The sequence below is a fragment of the Ascaphus truei genome, chromosome 4, assembly GCF_040206685.1.
Source record: "Ascaphus truei isolate aAscTru1 chromosome 4, aAscTru1.hap1, whole genome shotgun sequence".
Lineage (NCBI taxonomy): Eukaryota > Metazoa > Chordata > Amphibia > Anura > Ascaphidae > Ascaphus > Ascaphus truei.
The window spans coordinates 155,297,671-155,315,893 of record NC_134486.1 but is presented as its reverse complement, the minus strand read 5'-3'; positions in this window follow the sequence as shown (position 1 = coordinate 155,315,893).

Below are 18,223 nucleotides of genomic sequence, written 5' to 3'. Positions count from 1 at the left end.
GCTTAGGTGAAGTTTCAGAGTTGCTTCTAATGTACCAAAGCTGGACTTAGACATAATTTCACTCTCACAACATTATGGCTGGTTGGAGACAGTCCGAACCACAAGTACCGGGTCCATGGTTCTGGGCGTATACTGGGGGGACGGGGACGACTCCCATTAACCCCTGACTATACCGGGGATACGCTTATCACAATGCCTTTCTGGTCTGTGCTGAAGCAGGGCATTCTGGCAGCCAAGTGGCTTGACCTTTATTAGTGAGCCTGGTTACCCCCTCTCGGAACAACAGACTTAGAAATCGCCAGCTCATATACAGTGCATAAAATATATTTATATATATACCCTTATACACCATTTTAATAAAAAAAATCACAAAATTCTTCTAAGTCCCTCGGGAAGAGTGAAAGTAGCGCACGTTCATTTTCATGGCTCCTAGACCTTCCTATAAGAAGTTAGGCAAAAAAAGTAGCTTCGAAAAACGCTTAGGTTAAGTTTCAGAGTTGCTTCTAATGTACCGAAGCTGGACTTAGACATAATTTCACTCTCACAACATTATGGCTGGTTGGAGACAGTCCGAACCACAAGTACCGGGTCCATGGTTCTGGGCGTATACTGGGGGGACGGGGGGGACTCCCATTAACCCCTGACTATACCGGGGATACGCTTATCACAATGCCTTTCTGGTCTGTGCTGAAGCAGGGCATTCTGGCAGCCAAGTGGCTTGAACTTAATTAGTGAGCCTGGTTACCCCCTCTCGGAACCACAGACTTAGAAATCGCCAGCTTATATACAGTGCATAAAATATATTTATATATATACCCTTATACACCATTTTAATAAAAAATATCACAAAATTCTTCTAAGTCCCTCGGGAAGAGTGAAAGACGCGCACGTTCATTTTCAGAGCTCCTAGACCTTCCCATAAGAAGTTAGCCAAAAAGTAGCTTCGAAAAACGCTTAGGTGAAGTTTCAGAGTTGCTTCTAATGTACCAAAGCTGGACTTAGACATAATTTCACTCTCACAACATTATGGCTGGTTGGAGACAGTCCGAACCACAAGTACCGGGTCCATGGTTCTGGGCGTATACTGGGGGGACGGGGACGACTCCCATTAACCCCTGACTATACCGGGGATACGCTTATCACAATGCCTTTCTGGTCTGTGCTGAAGCAGGGCATTCTGGCAGCCAAGTGGCTTGACCTTTATTAGTGAGCCTGGTTACCCCCTCTCGGAACAACAGACTTAGAAATCGCCAGCTCATATACAGTGCATAAAATATATTTATATATATACCCTTATACACCATTTTAATAAAAAAAATCACAAAATTCTTCTAAGTCCCTCGGGAAGAGTGAAAGTAGCGCACGTTCATTTTCATGGCTCCTAGACCTTCCTATAAGAAGTTAGGCAAAAAAAGTAGCTTCGAAAAACGCTTAGGTTAAGTTTCAGAGTTGCTTCTAATGTACCGAAGCTGGACTTAGACATAATTTCACTCTCACAACATTATGGCTGGTTGGAGACAGTCCGAACCACAAGTACCGGGTCCATGGTTCTGGGCGTATACTGGGGGGACGGGGGGGACTCCCATTAACCCCTGACTATACCGGGGATACGCTTATCACAATGCCTTTCTGGTCTGTGCTGAAGCAGGGCATTCTGGCAGCCAAGTGGCTTGACCTTAATTAGTGAGCCTGGTTACCCCCTCTCGGAACCACAGACTTAGAAATCGCCAGCTCATATACAGTGCATAAAATATATTTATATATATACCCTTATACACCATTTTTATAAAAAATATCACAAAATTCTTCTAAGTCCCTCGGGAAGAGTGAAAGACGCGCACGTTCATTTTCAGAGCTCCTAGACCTTCCCATAAGAAGTTAGCCAAAAAGTAGCTTCGAAAAACGCTTAGGTGAAGTTTCAGAGTTGCTTCTAATGTACCAAAGCTGGACTTAGACATAATTTCACTCTCACAACATTATGGCTGGTTGGAGACAGTCCGAACCACAAGTACCGGGTCCATGGTTCTGGGCGTATACTGGGGGGACGGGGACGACTCCCATTAACCCCTGACTATACCGGGGATACGCTTATCACATTGCCTTTCCTCTCTGTGCTGAAGCAGGGCATTCTGGCAGCCAAGTGGCTTGACCTTTATTAGTGAGCCTGGTTACCCCCTCTCGGAACAACAGACTTAGAAATCGCCAGCTCATATACAGTGCATAAAATATATTTATATATATACCCTTATACACCATTTTAATAAAAAAAATCACAAAATTCTTCTAAGTCCCTCGGGAAGAGTGAAAGTAGCGCACGTTCATTTTCATGGCTCCTAGACCTTCCTATAAGAAGTTAGGCAAAAAAAGTAGCTTCGAAAAACGCTTAGGTTAAGTTTCAGAGTTGCTTCTAATGTACCGAAGCTGGACTTAGACATAATTTCACTCTCACAACATTATGGCTGGTTGGAGACAGTCCGAACCACAAGTACCGGGTCCATGGTTCTGGGCGTATACTGGTGGGACGGGGGGGACTCCCATTAACCCATGACTATACCGGGGATACGCTTATCACAATGCCTTTCTGGTCTGTGCTGAAGCAGGGCATTCTGGCAGCCAAGTGGCTTGACCTTAATTAGTGAGCCTGGTTACCCCCTCTCGGAACCACAGACTTAGAAATCGCCAGCTTATATACAGTGCATAAAATATATTTATATATATACCCTTATACACCATTTTAATAAAAAATATCACAAAATTCTTCTAAGTCCCTTGGGAAGAGTGAAAGACGCGCACGTTCATTTTCAGAGCTCCTAGACCTTCCCATAAGAAGTTAGCCAAAAAGTAGCTTCGAAAAACGCTTAGGTGAAGTTTCAGAGTTGCTTCTAATGTACCAAAGCTGGACTTAGACATAATTTCACTCTCACAACATTATGGCTGGTTGGAGACAGTCCGAATCACAAGTACCGGGTCCATGGTTCTGGGCGTATACTGGGGGGACGGGGACGACTCCCATTAACCCCTGACTATACCGGGGATACGCTTATCACAATGCCTTTCCTCTCTGTGCTGAAGCAGGGCATTCTGGCAGCCAAGTGGCTTGACCTTTATTAGTGAGCCTGGTTACCCCCTCTCGGAACCACAGACTTAGAAATCGCCAGCTCATATACAGTGCATAAAATATATTTATATATATACCCTTATACACCATTTTAATAAAAAATATCACAAAATTCTTCTAAGTCCCTCGGGAAGAGTGAAAGACGCGCACGTTGATTTTCAGAGCTCCTAGACCTTCCTATAAGAAGTTAGCCAAAAAGTAGCTTCGAAAAACGCTTAGGTTAAGTTTCAGAGTTGCTTCTAATGTACCAAAGCTGGACTTAGACATAATTTCACTCTCACAACATTATGGCTGGTTGGAGACAGTCCGAACCACAAGTACCGGGTCCATGGTTCTGGGCGTATACTGGGGGGACGGGGGGGACTCCCATTAACCCCTGACTATACCGGGGATACGCTTATCACAATGCCTTTCTGGTCTGTGCTGAAGCAGGGCATTCTGGCAGCCAAGTGGCTTGACCTTTATTAGTGAGCCTGGTTACCCCCTCTCGGAACAACAGACTTAGAAATCGCCAGCTCATATACAGTGCATAAAATATATTTATATATATACCCTTATACACCATTTTTATAAAAAATATCACAAAATTCTTCTAAGTCCCTCAGGAAGAGTGAAAGACGCGCACGTTCATTTTCAGAGCTCCTAGACCTTCCTATAAGAAGTTAGGCAAAAAAAGTAGCTTCGAAAAACGCTTAGGTTAAGTTTCAGAGTTGCTTCTAATGTACCGAAGCTGGACTTAGACATAATTTCACTCTCACAACATTATGGCTGGTTGGAGACAGTCCGAACCACAAGTACCGGGTCCATGGTTCTGGGCGTATACTGGGGGGACGGGGACGACTCCCATTAACCCCTGACTATACCGGGGATACGCTTATCACAATGCCTTTCCTCTCTGTGCTGAAGCAGGGCATTCTGGCAGCCAAGTGGCTTGACCTTTATTAGTGAGCCTGGTTACCCCCTCTCGGAACCACAGACTTAGAAATCGCCAGCTCATATACAGTGCATAAAATATATTTATATATATACCCTTATACACCATTTTAATAAAAAATATCACAAAATTCTTCTAAGTCCCTCGGGAAGAGTGAAAGACGCGCACGTTGATTTTCAGTGCTCCTAGACCTTCCTATAAGAAGTTAGCCAAAAAGTAGCTTCGAAAAACGCTTAGGTTAAGTTTCAGAGTTGCTTCTAATGTACCAAAGCTGGACTTAGACATAATTTCACTCTCACAACATTATGGCTGGTTGGAGACAGTCCGAACCACAAGTACCGGGTCCATGGTTCTGGGCGTATATTGGGGGGACGGGGGGGACTCCCATTAACCCCTGACTATACCGGGGATACGCTTATCACAATGCCTTTCTGGTCTGTGCTGAAGCAGGGAATTCTGGCAGCCAAGTGGCTTGACCTTTATTAGTGAGCCTGGTTACCCCCTCTCGGAACAACAGACTTAGAAATCGCCAGCTCATATACAGTGCATAAAATATATTTATATATATACCCTTATACACCATTTTTATAAAAAATATCACAAAATTCTTCTAAGTCCCTCAGGAAGAGTGAAAGACGCGCACGTTCATTTTCAGAGCTCCTAGACCTTCCTATAAGAAGTTAGGCAAAAAAAGTAGCTTCGAAAAACGCTTAGGTTAAGTTTCAGAGTTGCTTCTAATGTACCGAAGCTGGACTTAGACATAATTTCACTCTCACAACATTATGGCTGGTTGGAGACAGTCCGAACCACAAGTACCGGGTCCATGGTTCTGGGCGTATACTGGGGGGACGGGGACGACTCCCATTAACCCCTGACTATACCGGGGATACGCTTATCACAATGCCTTTCCTCTCTGTGCTGAAGCAGGGCATTCTGGCAGCCAAGTGGCTTGACCTTTATTAGTGAGCCTGGTTACCCCCTCTCGGAACCACAGACTTAGAAATCGCCAGCTCATATACAGTGCATAAAATATATTTATATATATACCCTTATACACCATTTTAATAAAAAATATCACAAAATTCTTCTAAGTCCCTCGGGAAGAGTGAAAGACGCGCACGTTGATTTTCAGTGCTCCTAGACCTTCCTATAAGAAGTTAGCCAAAAAGTAGCTTCGAAAAACGCTTAGGTTAAGTTTCAGAGTTGCTTCTAATGTACCAAAGCTGGACTTAGACATAATTTCACTCTCACAACATTATGGCTGGTTGGAGACAGTCCGAACCACAAGTACCGGGTCCATGGTTCTGGGCGTATACTGGGGGGACGGGGGGGACTCCCATTAACCCCTGACTATACCGGGGATACGCTTATCACAATGCCTTTCTGGTCTGTGCTGAAGCAGGGCATTCTGGCAGCCAAGTGGCTTGACCTTAATTAGTGAGCCTGGTTACCCCCTCTCGGAACCACAGACTTAGAAATCGCCTGCTTATATACAGTGCATAAAATATATTTATATATATACCCTTATACACCATTTTAATAAAAAATATCACAAAATTCTTCTAAGTCCCTCGGGAAGAGTGAAAGACGCGCACGTTCATTTTCAGAGCTCCTAGACCTTCCCATAAGAAGTTAGCCAAAAAGTAGCTTCGAAAAACGCTTAGGTGAAGTTTCAGAGTTGCTTCTAATGTACCAAAGCTGGACTTAGACATAATTTCACTCTCACAACATTATGGCTGGTTGGAGACAGTCCGAACCACAAGTACCGGGTCCATGGTTCTGGGCGTATACTGGGGGGACGGGGACGACTCCCATTAACCCCTGACTATACCGGGGATACGCTTATCACAATGCCTTTCCTCTCTGTGCTGAAGCAGGGCATTCTTGCAGCCAAGTGGCTTGACCTTTATTAGTGAGCCTGGTTACCCCCTCTCGGAACCACAGACTTAGAAATCGCCAGCTCATATACAGTGCATAAAATATATTTATATATATACCCTTATACACCATTTTAATAAAAAATATCACAAAATTCTTCTAAGTCCCTCGGGAAGAGTGAAAGACGCGCACGTTGATTTTCAGAGCTCCTAGACCTTCCTATAAGAAGTTAGCCAAAAAGTAGCTTCGAAAAACGCTTAGGTTAAGTTTCAGAGTTGCTTCTAATGTACCAAAGCTGGACTTAGACATAATTTCACTCTCACAACATTATGGCTGGTTGGAGACAGTCCGAACCACAAGTACCGGGTCCATGGTTCTGGGCGTATACTGGGGGGACGGGGGGGACTCCCATTAACCCCTGACTATACCGGGGATACGCTTATCACAATGCCTTTCTGGTCTGTGCTGAAGCAGGGCATTCTGGCAGCCAAGTGGCTTGACCTTTATTAGTGAGCCTGGTTACCCCCTCTCGGAACAACAGACTTAGAAATCGCCAGCTCATATACAGTGCATAAAATATATTTATATATATACCCTTATACACCATTTTTATAAAAAATATCACAAAATTCTTCTAAGTCCCTCAGGAAGAGTGAAAGACGCGCACGTTCATTTTCAGAGCTCCTAGACCTTCCTATAAGAAGTTAGGCAAAAAAAGTAGCTTCGAAAAACGCTTAGGTTAAGTTTCAGAGTTGCTTCTAATGTACCGAAGCTGGACTTAGACATAATTTCACTCTCACAACATTATGGCTGGTTGGAAACAGTCCGAACCACAAGTACCGGGTCCATGGTTCTGGGCGTATACTGGGGGGACGGGGGGGACTCCCATTAACCCCTGACTATACCGGGGATACGCTTATCACAATGCCTTTCTGGTCTGTGCTGAAGCAGGGCATTCTGGCAGCCAAGTGGCTTGACCTTTATTAGTGAGCCTGGTTACCCCCTCTCGTAACAACAGACTTAGAAATTGCCAGCTCATATACAGTGCATAAAATATATTTATATATATACCCTTATACACCATTTTTATAAAAAATATCACAAAATTCTTCTAAGTCCCTCGGGAAGAGTGAAAGACGCGCACGTTCATTTTCAGAGCTCCTAGACCTTCCCATAAGAAGTTAGCCAAAAAGTAGCTTCGAAAAACGCTTAGGTGAAGTTTCAGAGTTGCTTCTAATGTACCAAAGCTGGACTTAGACATAATTTCACTCTCACAACATTATGGCTGGTTGGAGACAGTCCGAACCACAAGTACCGGGTCCATGGTTCTGGGCGTATACTGGGGGGACGGGGACGACTCCCATTAACCCCTGACTATACCGGGGATATGCTTATCACAATGCCTTTCCTCTCTGTGCTGAAGCAGGGCATTCTGGCAGCCAAGTGGCTTGACCTTTATTAGTGAGCCTGGTTACCCCCTCTCGGAACCACAGACTTAGAAATCGCCAGCTCATATACAGTGCATAAAATATATTTATATATATACCCTTATACACCATTTTAATAAAAAATATCACAAAATTCTTCTAAGTCCCTCGGGAAGAGTGAAAGACGCGCACGTTCATTTTCATGGCTCCTAGACCTTCCTATAAGAAGTTAGGCAAAAAAAGTAGCTTCGAAAAACGCTTAGGTTAAGTTTCAGAGTTGCTTCTAATGTACCGAAGCTGGACTTAGACATAATTTCACTCTCACAACATTACTGTATGGCTGGTTGGAAACAGTCCGAACCACAAGTACCGGGTCCATGGTTCTGGGCGTATACTGGGGGGACGGGGGGGACTCCCATTAACCCCTGACTATACCGGGGATACGCTTATCACAATGCCTTTCTGGTCTGTGCTGAAGCAGGGCATTCTGGCAGCCAAGTGGCTTGACCTTAATTAGTGAGCCTGGTTACCCCCTCTCGGAACCACAGACTTAGAAATCGCCAGCTTATATACAGTGCATAAAATATATTTATATATATACCCTTATACACCATTTTAATAAAAAATATCACAAAATTCTTCTAAGTCCCTCGGGAAGAGTGAAAGACGCGCACGTTCATTTTCAGAGCTCCTAGACCTTCCCATAAGAAGTTAGCCAAAAAGTAGCTTCGAAAAACGCTTAGGTGAAGTTTCAGAGTTGCTTCTAATGTACCAAAGCTGGACTTAGACATAATTTCACTCTCACAACATTATGGCTGGTTGGAGACAGTCCGAACCACAAGTACCGGGTCCATGGTTCTGGGCGTATACTGGGGGGACGGGGACGACTCCCATTAACCCCTGACTATACCGGGGATACGCTTATCACAATGCCTTTCCTCTCTGTGCTGAAGCAGGGCATTCTGGCAGCCAAGTGGCTTGACCTTTATTAGTGAGCCTGGTTACCCCCTCTCGGACCCACAGACTTAGAAATCGCCAGCTCATATACAGTGCATCAAATATATTTATATATATACCCTTATACACCATTTTAATAAAAAATATCACAAAATTCTTCTAAGTCCCTCGGGAAGAGTGAAAGACGCGCACGTTCATTTTCAGAGCTCCTAGACCTTCCTATAAGAAGTTAGCCAAAAAGTAGCTTCGAAAAACGCTTAGGTTAAGTTTCAGAGTTGCTTCTAATGTACCAAAGCTGGACTTAGACATAATTTCACTCTCACAACATTATGGCTGGTTGGAGACAGTCCGAACCACAAGTACCGGGTCCATGGTTCTGGGCATATACTGGGGGGACGGGGACGACTCCCATTAACCCCTGACTATACCGGGGATACGCTTATCACAATGCCTTTCTGGTCTGTGCTGAAGCAGGGAATTCTGGCAGCCAAGTGGCTTGACCTTTATTAGTGAGCCTGGTTACCCCCTCTCGGAACAACAGACTTAGAAATCGCCAGCTCATATACAGTGCATAAAATATATTTATATATATACCCTTATACACCATTTTTATAAAAAATATCACAAAATTCTTCTAAGTCCCTCAGGAAGAGTGAAAGACGCGCACGTTCATTTTCAGAGCTCCTAGACCTTCCTATAAGAAGTTAGGCAAAAAAAGTAGCTTCGAAAAACGCTTAGGTTAAGTTTCAGAGTTGCTTCTAATGTACCGTAGCTGGACTTAGACATAATTTCACTCTCACAACATTATGGCTGGTTGGTGACAGTCCGAACCACAAATACCAGGTCCATGGTTCTGGGCGTATACTGGGGGGATGGGGACGACTCCCATTAACCCCTGACTATACCGGGGATACGCGTATCACAATGCCTTACTGGTCTGTGCTGAAGCAGGGCATTCTGGCAGCCAAGTGGCTTGACCTTTATTAGTGGCCTGGTTACCCCCTCTCGGAACCACAGACTTAGAAATCGCCAGCTCAAATACAGTGCATAAAATATATTTATATATATACCCTTATACACCATTTTAATAAAAAATATCACAAAATTCTTCTAAGTCCCTCGGGAAGAGTGAAAGACGCGCACGTTCATTTTCAGAGCTCCTAGACCTTCCTATAAGAAGTTAGCTAAAAAGTAGCTTCGAAAAACGCTTTGGTTAAGTTTCAGAGTTGCTTCTAATGTACCGAAGCTGGACTTAGACATAATTTCACTCTCACAACATTATGGCTGGTTGGAGACAGTCCGAACCACAAATATCAGGTCCATGGTTCTGGGCATATACTGGGGGGACAGGGACGACTCCCATTAACCCCTGACTATACCGGGGATACGCGTATCACAATGCCTTACTGGTCTGTGCTGAAGCAGGGCATTCTGGCAGCCAAGTGGCTTGACCTTTATTAGTGAGCCTGGTTACCCCCTCTCGGAACCACAGACTTAGAAATCGCCAGCTCATATACAGTGCATTAAATATATTTATATATATATATACCCTTATACACCATTTTAATAAAATATATCACAAAATTCTTCTAAGTCCCTCGGGAAGAGTGAAAGACGTGCACGTTCATTTTCAGAGCTCCTAGACCTTTTTATAAGAAGTTAGCCAAAAAGTAGCTTCGAAAAACGCTTATATTAAGTTTCAGAGTTGCTTCTAATGTACCGAAGCTGGACTAAGACATAATTTCACTCTCACAACATTATGGCTGGTTGGAGACAGTCCGAACCACAAATATTGGGTCCATGGTTCTGGGCATATACTGGGGGGACAGGGACGACTCCCATTAACCCCTGACTATACCGGGGATACGCGTATCACAATGCGTTACTGGTCTGTGCTGAAGCAGGGCATTCTGGCAGCCAAGTGGCTTGATCTTTATTAGTGAGCCTGGTTACCTCCTCTCGGAACCAGAGGCTTAGAAATCGCCAGCTCATATACAGTGCATAAAATATATTTATATATATACCCTTATACACCATTTTAATAAAAAATATCACAAAATTCTTCTAAGTCCCTCGGGAAGAGTGAAAGACGCGCACATTCATTTTCAGAGCTCCTAGACCTTTTTATAAGAAGTTAGCCAAAAAGTAGCTTCGAAAAACGCTTAGGTGAAGTTTCACAGTTGCTTCTAATGTACCAAAGCTGGACTTAGACATAATTTCACTCTCACAACATTATGGCTGGTTGGAGACAGTCCGAACCACAAATACCGGGTCCATGGTTCTGGGCATATACTGGGGGGACAGGGACGGCTCCCATTAACCCCTGACTATACCGGGGATACGCGTATCACAATGCGTTACTGGTCTGTGCTGAAGCAGGGCATTCTGGCAGCCAAGTGGCTTGACCTTTATTAGTGAGCCTGGTTACCCCCTCTCGGAACCACAGGCTTAGAAATCGCCAGCTCATATACAGTGCATAAAATATATTTATATATATACCCTTATACACCATTTTAATAAAAAATATCACAAAATTCTTCTAAGTCCCTCGGGAAGAGTGAAAGACGCGCACGTTCATTTTCAGAGCTCCTAGACCTTCCCATAAGAAGTTAGCCAAAAAGTAGCTTCGAAAAACGCTTAGGTGAAGTTTCAGAGTTGCTTCTAATGTACCAAAGCTGGACTTAGACATAATTTCACTCTCACAACATTATGGCTGGTTGGAGACAGTCCGAACCACAAGTACCGGGTCCATGGTTCTGGGCGTATACTGGGGGGACGGGGACGACTCCCATTAACCCCTGACTATACCGGGGATACGCTTATCACAATGCCTTTCTGGTCTGTGCTGAAGCAGGGCATTCTGGCAGCCAAGTTGCTTGACCTTAATTAGTGAGCCTGGTTACCCCCTCTCGGAACCACAGACTTAGAAATCGCCAGCTCATATACAGTGCATAAAATATATTTATATATATACCCTTATACACCATTTTAATAAAAAATATCACAAAATTCTTCTAAGTCCCTCGGGAAGAGTTAAAGACGCGCACGTTCATTTTCAGAGCTCCTAGACCTTCTAATAAGAAGTTAGCCAAAAAATAGCTTCGAAAAACGCTTAGGTGAAGTTTCAGAGTTGCTTCTAATGTACCAAAGCTGGAATTAGACATAATTTCACTCTCACAACATTATGGCTGGTTGGAGACAGTCCGAACCACAAGTACCGGGTCCATGGTTCTGGGCGTATACTGGGGGGACGGGGACGACTCCCATTAACCCCTGACTATACCGGGGATACACTTATCACAATGCCTTTCTGGTCTGTGCTGAAGCAGGGCATTCTGGCAGCCAAGTGGCTTGACCTTTATTAGTGAGCCTGGTTACCCCCTCTCGGAACCACAGACTTAGAAATCGCCAGCTCATATACAGTGCATTAAATATATTTATATATATATATACCCTTATACACCATTTTAATAAAATATATCACAAAATTCTTCTAAGTCCCTCGGGAAGAGTGAAAGACGTGCACGTTCATTTTCAGAGCTCCTAGACCTTTTTATAAGAAGTTAGCCAAAAAGTAGCTTCGAAAAACGCTTATATTAAGTTTCAGAGTTGCTTCTAATGTACCGAAGCTGGACTAAGACATAATTTCACTCTCACAACATTATGGCTGGTTGGAGACAGTCCGAACCACAAATATTGGGTCCATGGTTCTGGGCATATACTGGGGGGACAGGGACGACTCCCATTAACCCCTGACTATACCGGGGATACGCGTATCACAATGCGTTACTGGTCTGTGCTGAAGCAGGGCATTCTGGCAGCCAAGTGGCTTGATCTTTATTAGTGAGCCTGGTTACCTCCTCTCGGAACCAGAGGCTTAGAAATCGCCAGCTCATATACAGTGCATAAAATATATTTATATATATACCCTTATACACCATTTTAATAAAAAATATCACAAAATTCTTCTAAGTCCCTCGGGAAGAGTGAAAGACGCGCACATTCATTTTCAGAGCTCCTAGACCTTTTTATAAGAAGTTAGCCAAAAAGTAGCTTCGAAAAACGCTTAGGTGAAGTTTCACAGTTGCTTCTAATGTACCAAAGCTGGACTTAGACATAATTTCACTCTCACAACATTATGGCTGGTTGGAGACAGTCCGAACCACAAATACCGGGTCCATGGTTCTGGGCATATACTGGGGGGACAGGGACGGCTCCCATTAACCCCTGACTATACCGGGGATACGCGTATCACAATGCGTTACTGGTCTGTGCTGAAGCAGGGCATTCTGGCAGCCAAGTGGCTTGACCTTTATTAGTGAGCCTGGTTACCCCCTCTCGGAACCACAGGCTTAGAAATCGCCAGCTCATATACAGTGCATAAAATATATTTATATATATACCCTTATACACCATTTTAATAAAAAATATCACAAAATTCTTCTAAGTCCCTCGGGAAGAGTGAAAGACGCGCACGTTCATTTTCAGAGCTCCTAGACCTTCCCATAAGAAGTTAGCCAAAAAGTAGCTTCGAAAAACGCTTAGGTGAAGTTTCAGAGTTGCTTCTAATGTACCAAAGCTGGACTTAGACATAATTTCACTCTCACAACATTATGGCTGGTTGGAGACAGTCCGAACCACAAGTACCGGGTCCATGGTTCTGGGCGTATACTGGGGGGACGGGGACGACTCCCATTAACCCCTGACTATACCGGGGATACGCTTATCACAATGCCTTTCTGGTCTGTGCTGAAGCAGGGCATTCTGGCAGCCAAGTTGCTTGACCTTAATTAGTGAGCCTGGTTACCCCCTCTCGGAACCACAGACTTAGAAATCGCCAGCTCATATACAGTGCATAAAATATATTTATATATATACCCTTATACACCATTTTAATAAAAAATATCACAAAATTCTTCTAAGTCCCTCGGGAAGAGTTAAAGACGCGCACGTTCATTTTCAGAGCTCCTAGACCTTCTAATAAGAAGTTAGCCAAAAAATAGCTTCGAAAAACGCTTAGGTGAAGTTTCAGAGTTGCTTCTAATGTACCAAAGCTGGAATTAGACATAATTTCACTCTCACAACATTATGGCTGGTTGGAGACAGTCCGAACCACAAGTACCGGGTCCATGGTTCTGGGCGTATACTGGGGGGACGGGGACGACTCCCATTAACCCCTGACTATACCGGGGATACACTTATCACAATGCCTTTCTGGTCTGTGCTGAAGCAGGGCATTCTGGCAGCCAAGTGGCTTGACCTTTATTAGTGAGCCTGGTTACCCCCTCTCGGAACAACAGACTTAGAAATCGCCAGCTCATATACAGTGCATAAAATATATTTATATATATACCCTTATACACCATTTTAATAAAAAATATCACAAAATTCTTCTAAGTCCCTCGGGAAGAGTGAAAGACGCGCACGTTCATTTTCAGAGCTCCTAGACCTTCCTATAAAAAGTTAGCCAAAAAGTAGCTTCGAAAAACGCTTAGGTTAAGTTTCAGAGTTGCTTCTAATATACCGAAGCTGGACTTAGACATAATTTCACTCTCACAACATTATGGCTGGTTGGAGACAGTCCGAACCACAAGTACCGGGTCCATGGTTCTGGGCGTATACTGGGGGGACGGGGGGGACTCCCATTAACCCCTGACTATACCGGGGATACGCTTATCACAATGCCTTTCTGGTCTGTGCTGAAGCAGGGCATTCTGGCAGCCAAGTGGCTTGACCTTAATTAGTGAGCCTGGTTACCCCCTCTCGGAACCACAGACTTAGAAATCGCCAGCTCATATACAGTGCATAAAATATATTTATATATATACCCTTATACACCATTTTAATAAAAAATATCACAAAATTCTTCTAAGTCCCTCGGGAAGAGTGAAAGACGTGCACGTTCATTTTCAGAGCTCCTAGACCTTTTTATAAGAAGTTAGCCAAAAAGTAGCTTCGAAAAACGCTTAGGTTAAGTTTCAGAGTTGCTTCTAATGTACCGAAGCTGGACTTAGACATAATTTCACTCTCACAACATTATGGCTGGTTGGAGACAGTCCGAACCACAAATACCGGGTCCATGGTTCTGGGCATATACTGGGGGGACAGGGACGGCTCCCATTAACCCCTGACTATACCGGGGATACGCGTATCACAATGCGTTACTGGTCTGTGCTGAAGCAGGGCATTCTGGCAGCCAAGTGGCTTGACCTTTATTAGTGAGCCTGGTTACCCCCTCTCGGAACCACAGGCTTAGAAATCGCCAGCTCATATACAGTGCATAAAATATATTTATATATATACCCTTATACACCATTTTAATAAAAAATATCACAAAATTCTTCTAAGTCCCTCGGGAAGAGTGAAAGACGCGCACGTTCATTTTCAGAGCTCCTAGACCTTCCCATAAGAAGTTAGCCAAAAAGTAGCTTCGAAAAACGCTTAGGTGAAGTTTCAGAGTTGCTTCTAATGTACCAAAGCTGGACTTAGACATAATTTCACTCTCACAACATTATGGCTGGTTGGAGACAGTCCGAACCACAAGTACCGGGTCCATGGTTCTGGGCGTATACTGGGGGGACGGGGACGACTCCCATTAACCCCTGACTATACCGGGGATACGCTTATCACAATGCCTTTCTGGTCTGTGCTGAAGCAGGGCATTCTGGCAGCCAAGTGGCTTGACCTTAATTAGTGAGCCTGGTTACCCCCTCTCGGAACCACAAACTTAGAAATCGCCAGCTCATATACAGTGCATAAAATATATTTATATATATACCCTTATACACCATTTTAATAAAAAATATCACAAAATTCTTCTAAGTCCCTCGGGAAGAGTGAAAGACGCGCACGTTCATTTTCAGAGCTCCTAGACCTTCTAATAAGAAGTTAGCCAAAAAATAGCTTCGAAAAACGCTTAGGTGAAGTTTCAGAGTTGCTTCTAATGTACCAAAGCTGGAATTAGACATAATTTCACTCTCACAACATTATGGCTGGTTGGAGACAGTCCGAACCACAAGTACCGGGTCCATGGTTCTGGGCGTATACTGGGGGGACGGGGACGACTCCCATTAACCCCTGACTATACCGGGGATACACTTATCACAATGCCTTTCTGGTCTGTGCTGAAGCAGGGCATTCTGGCAGCCAAGTGGCTTGACCTTTATTAGTGAGCCTGGTTACCCCCTCTCGGAACAACAGACTTAGAAATCGCCAGCTCATATACAGTGCATAAAATATATTTATATATATACCCTTATACACCATTTTAATAAAAAATATCACAAAATTCTTCTAAGTCCCTCGGGAAGAGTGAAAGACGCGCACGTTCATTTTCAGAGCTCCTAGACCTTCCTATAAAAAGTTAGCCAAAAAGTAGCTTCGAAAAACGCTTAGGTTAAGTTTCAGAGTTGCTTCTAATATACCGAAGCTGGACTTAGACATAATTTCACTCTCACAACATTATGGCTGGTTGGAGACAGTCCGAACCACAAGTACCGGGTCCATGGTTCTGGGCGTATACTGGGGGGACGGGGGGGACTCCCATTAACCCCTGACTATACCGGGGATACGCTTATCACAATGCCTTTCTGGTCTGTGCTGAAGCAGGGCGTTCTGGCAGCCAAGTGGCTTGACCTTAATTAGTGAGCCTGGTTACCCCCTCTCGGAACCACAGACTTAGAAATCGCCAGCTCATATACAGTGCATAAAATATATTTATATATATACCCTTATACACCATTTTAATAAAAAATATCACAAAATTCTTCTAAGTCCCTCGGGAAGAGTGAAAGACGCGCACGTTCATTTTCAGAGCTCCTAGACCTTCCTATAAGAAGTTAGCCAAAAAGTAGCTTCGAAAAACGCTTAGGTTAAGTTTCAGAGTTGCTTCTAATGTACCGAAGCTGGACTTAGACATAATTTCACTCTCACAACATTATGGCTGGTTGGAGACAGTCCGAACCACAAATACCGGGTCCATGGTTCTGGGCATATACTGGGGGGACGGGGACGACTCCCATTAACCCCTGACTATACCGGGGATACGCGTATCACAATGCCTTACTGGTCTGTGCTGAAGCAGGGCATTCTGGCAGCCAAGTGGCTTGACCTTTATTAGTGAGCCTGGTTACCCCCTCTCGGAACCACAGACTTAGAAATCGCCAGCTCATATACAGTGCATTAAATATATTTTTATATATATACCCTTATACACCATTTTAATAAAAAATATCACAAAATTCTTCTAAGTCCCTCGGGAAGAGTGAAAGACGTGCACGTTCATTTTCAGAGCTCCTAGACCTTTTTATAAGAAGTTAGCCAAAAAGTAGCTTCGAAAAACGCTTAGGTTAAGTTTCAGAGTTGCTTCTAATGTACCGAAGCTGGACTTAGACATAATTTCACTCTCACAACATTATGGCTGGTTGGAGACAGTCCGAACCACAAATACCGGGTCCATGGTTCTGGGCATATACTGGGGGGACAGGGACGACTCCCATTAACCCCTGACTATACCGGGGATACGCGTATCACAATGAGTTACTGGTCTGTGCTGAAGCAGGGCATTCTGGCAGCCAAGTGGCTTGACCTTTATTAGTGAGCCTGGTTACCACCTCTCGGAACCAGAGGCTTAGAAATCGCCAGCTCATATACAGTGCATAAAATATATTTATATATATACCCTTATACACCATTTTAATAAAAAATATCACAAAATTCTTCTAAGTCCCTCGGGAAGAGTGAAAGACGCGCACATTCATTTTCAGAGCTCCTAGACCTTTTTATAAGAAGTTAGCCAAAAAGTAGCTTCGAAAAACGCTTAGGTTAAGTTTCACAGTTGCTTCTAATGTACCAAAGCTGGACTTAGACATAATTTCACTCTCACAACATTATGGCTGGTTGGAGACAGTCCGAACCACAAATACCGGGTCCATGGTTCTGGGCATATACTGGGGGGACGGGGACGACTCCCATTAACCCCTGACTATACCGGGGATACGCGTATCACAATGCCTTACTGGTCTGTGCTGAAGCAGGGCATTCTGGCAGCCAAGTGGCTTGACCTTTATTAGTGAGCCTGGTTAACCCCTCTCGGAACCACAGACTTAGAAATCGCCAGCTCATATACAGTGCATAAAATATAATTATATACAGTATATACCCTTATACACCATTTTAATAAAAAATATCACAAAATTCTTCTAAGTCCCTCTGGAAGAGTGAAAGACGCGCACGTTCATTTTCAGAGCTCCTAGACCTTCCTATAAGAAGTTAGCCAAAAAGTTGCTTCGAAAAACGCTTAGGTGAAGTTTCAGAGTTGCTTCTAATGTACCGAAGCTGGACTTAGACATAATTTCACTCTCACAACATTATGGCTGGTTGGAGACAGTCCGAACCACAAATACCGGGTCCATGGTTCTGGGCATATACTGGGGGGACAGGGACGACTCCCATTAACCCCTGACTATACCGGGGATACGCGTATCACAATGAGTTACTGGTCTGTGCTGAAGCAGGGCATTCTGGCAGCCAAGTGGCTTGACCTTTATTAGTGAGCCTGGTTACCCCCTCTCGGAACCAGAGGCTTAGAAATCGCCAGCTCATATACAGTGCATAAAATATATTTATATATATACCCTTATACACCATTTTAATAAAAAATATCACAAAATTCTTCTAAGTCCCTCGGGAAGAGTGAAAGACGCGCACATTCATTTTCAGAGCTCCTAGACCTTTTTATAAGAAGTTAGCCAAAAAGTAGCTTCGAAAAACGCTTAGGTTAAGTTTCACAGTTGCTTCTAATGTACCAAAGCTGGACTTAGACATAATTTCACTCTCACAACATTATGGCTGGTTGGAGACAGTCCGAACCACAAATACCGGGTCCATGGTTCTGGGCATATACTGGGG